This window comes from Pteropus alecto, unplaced genomic scaffold (genome assembly GCF_000325575.1).
Source record: "Pteropus alecto unplaced genomic scaffold, ASM32557v1 scaffold78, whole genome shotgun sequence".
Classification (NCBI taxonomy): Eukaryota; Metazoa; Chordata; class Mammalia; order Chiroptera; family Pteropodidae; genus Pteropus; species Pteropus alecto.
Genome location: NW_006443124.1, coordinates 10,950,485 through 10,954,443, shown reverse-complemented (window position 1 = coordinate 10,954,443; position 3,959 = coordinate 10,950,485).

Here is a 3,959-nt window from a genome sequence, read left to right as displayed (position 1 = left end):
TCGCTTTCCAGTCACACCCAGCTTCTTCTGTTCTTAGAATACAAGTTTGTTCTCACCTCAGCTTGTTTGGCCTAGAGGTTCCGCATGTGATTTCACTGCCTGTCTCTCCCCACTGTCATACGAGCCCCCTGAGAGCAAGCGCCATGTCTCTCTTATTTACCATGAGGACACCGGCCTCTAGAAGAGTAACTGATGTGTAGTATGTGCCCAATAAATAATGAAAAAATAAATTTTAAAGGGCTCAGAGTTTTAAGGGTAGAGGTAAAATGGTTGATGAAAAAAATGTGAACTATTAATTCCATCAGGGATATCAACACTTATTGACATTAGGATCAGCATTTTCTTGTCCCAAGCGGTTTCATGAATATATTATATCACCGTTAGTATCCTAACTGTGATAGTATGCTATACTTTTGCAAGACGTTTTCATTGAGGGGACTGGATAAATGATACACGAGATCTATGATTTCTTACGATTGCATGTAAATCTATTATCTTAGAATAAAAAGTTTAATTAAAAATATTCTAATCTAAAGGCAAGATCATTTGGATTCATTCAGCCTGCTTTATGTAGTACCACCCCAAAATGTATTCCTCCACAGAAATGTTCCGTGGTGACAAATGTTCACTGATGGAACTTAGGATAATAAAAAGAAGTCTCTGTGACTGATAGGTAATATATCTTTCATGGAGCTGAGAACAGTAGACGCTGTTCTAACCATACGCAGCACCTGGCCCATAGTCGGTGTTCAATAAATATTTATGCAATGAGCTAATTATTTCTGAGAAAGCCAAAATGACATCCAGGCACAGGCTGTGAACTCAACACTGCCTGTCATAACATTGCAATGTGGAAAGACACCAGCACCAAAGACAGGTCTATAAATGACTCTAAACCATTCGCTAAGTATTTAAGATCCCAAAATGTACAGCTGAGCCTAATTCACACACATCTAATTACTCGATTCTCCCATACAAATTGCATTACATAGTAAGGTAGGACAAAGAAATACTGTCAGGCCATCTGTAAAATTCTGTTCTTCAAATGGATAATGAAATTGTCCTGGGCTTACTGAAAAATCAAGCAAAGTGCTTTCCAAAAATTGACCAGTAAAGCTGCGGTTTAGGAAGGACATCAGGGAGTAATTAACTACCAGAAGAGAGAACCTACGTGACTCCTCAATTCTGGTAAAGGATGAAGTGTCGATTCCCTGCTTGTGTTTATTTTTCCTTTTATTTAGACAATAGTTAATGGCTAAAACAGCATACTTTTGTATCAATGCATTCAGCCAACCTATATATTTAAGGAATGTTTTGGGGACTGACATTCTCTAAAAGAACATTTTAAATGTTTTAATTTCACTTCATTTGTCATTTTATAAGTTGCAATCCCTTCAAAATTACAAATTAAAATTGACTAAAGTTTTGCTATACACCAAGTTCTTCCACCTGAACACTTTTCTTTTATGCCCTATATAATCATGAATGCTTCCTCCTTTACCCCACGAAAAAGCAACTTCATTTTTCCTTCAGACCATCTGAACTGAGCTCTGAACCAAGTCCCAGTAGTTGCTGACCTTGAAGTCGATTAGTAAAACACAAAAGTATTCAGCATAACCTGGGAATTGATTTAAACCGATAAAGTGCAGGAAACTCAGAACCAAATGTAAAACCAGCTTCTGACATGCCCCATTGTTCCCTGGCCTAGTAAGGCACTCATCGCATTAAAGGTACCTCGTATCTCATCTGGACTAAATACCAAAGCTGAATGCATCTGTTTAAGGCAGATATGGCCTCATCCTTGAATTTCCAGATTTAAATCGCTGCTGTCCTTTCTCATTTAGTTTCTAAAGTGGCAGCTTTTATAAGAGTAAGCCAAGAAAAACAGGTTCCATATGGAGGAGGCAAGTAGGAAGACTAATATAGCCTCCTCAATTGTGTAGAAGAGAATCTTTGAAGTTTACATTTAGCAGATATATCGGCCCTGAATATTAACAGTCTTATGAAACTAAATTTACAGTTAAAGCCTAAAAAAATAGGAAAAAAAAAGCCAAGCTTATAATTCTTCAACCTATCGTTACTCAGCCACAGCATCAAAACACTGTGCAAAAGTGGTGTGGTTTTTTTTTTTTTTTTTTGAGCAATTTACAAAAATGTTTTAAAGTCAATTTTAGAATTTACCTACGAGGATGAACTATTTTTCTGCTCCCCATTTTGGCACTGACCCTGACACTTCCATCAGAACTACCCTTTTATTTTCTTCTTTTCGAAACCTTTCAATTGCCGACCACATTCCACATTCAGCCACAGAACTAGGCCATGAAAAAAAAAACACCAAAACAAATTCCCGTAAAAAAAGTCAGTTTAGGGTAATCGAAGAACTATGAGGAATCCTTGATACACATTTGATGTATATATTTTGATATATATATTTCATGTGCTCCATTTGAAAAGAGCCGTATTTAAGGGAGACTTACTTTCAAATAAGTTTAATTGTATAGTGCCACTATTACTTATGCCTTTTCCATTCCAGGCATTTTTTACTCCTAAGAATTAAAGAAGTTGATATAAAACCCTTGAAACACTATCTCTTAGATTTACAAAAGAATAATGACTCAAGTTACACAAGACAGTAAAGTTATTTGGAAACTGGGCCACCTAAAAGTTCTCTGAGTCCTATTTTCCTGAAAACGTTTTTGAGAGGAAAAAATCATGAGCAAACAGCCTTTATGTCAGTATGTGAAGGTTTGATAATGTGTATGCACCAGGAAACAATCCAAAAGTGAAATTAATAATTCCATTCATACTAGCATCAGAAGGAATAAAATGCTTAGAAATAAATTTTACAGTAAAAAAGTGCAAAACTTATACTCGAAAACTATAAAATGTTGAAAAATCTAAATAAAGGGAAAACCATCCCACACTCATGGATTGGAAGACTTAGCATTGTTAAGGCAATACTCCCCAAACTGACCTACAGGTTCAACATGATCCCTACAAAAATCCCATCTGACTTCTTTTGAGAATAAAGAGTAAGAAAAGATCATTTACAGGGATGGAAAATACTGCTTGCACCTAGGAGTTACTTTTGGTTTGTAGACTAGGGTTTTGGAAACTCTGAAGTAGAAACCACTGCATCAGCCTTAACTCTGTGTCCCCTGGGATCTCTCAAGGTACATTTACTGGATACCCAGATAAGCCCTCATCTACAAGAGACCCATTCGGTAATATAACTAGTCACTGCCAGCTTGGTTTAGTGGGAATAGTCCTAAACCCACCTGAAAAAAAACACGTGGGGGTGGAGTGATGGGAGCTGAGGGAAATTGGCAAAAATAAGCGAAACAAAACAAAACAAAAATGCTCCTTCACTTTCTTCTGTAGGGTCAGAGACTTTACATATATAAAAGAGAAAATACATTTTTAAAAATCTTGAATATTGCATTTTCTTGGAAAAAATCTTCAAGGCAATTTCTTTTAAATAAATGCAAATGTTATATTGCTTGGTGTAAATCAACCAATTTATACAAGCTATCTAATGAGTGGAGTTAGTATATTGTGTAGGAGCCATACTAATACAACAGAAATGGGTTCTTTGCATACTAATTCTACTGAACCTCACTTCACCAGGATTTAGGTAAATAAGTTAGCTTCTTTTACTCTGAAAGAGATCAAACATGGAGCCAAGACTAGCTATTAGGCACACTTCCTCTGCCCCCCCAAATGATCATATAAAAGCAATCTTTAATAAACACACACACAGAAAATTCATGCCACTGATAGAAATGTATTCTTCCATTAAATAAGACTACAACATTGAATTGTCTATTTAGAGCTGCAATTCCAATTAGATTAATGCTAATTAAGTTTTTTAACATCAAAAAAGTCTGCTCAGGGAAAAAAAAAATTAAAGCTCTCCAAAATAATCACATTAATTTACATAGAAATAAAAAAGGCAGGTG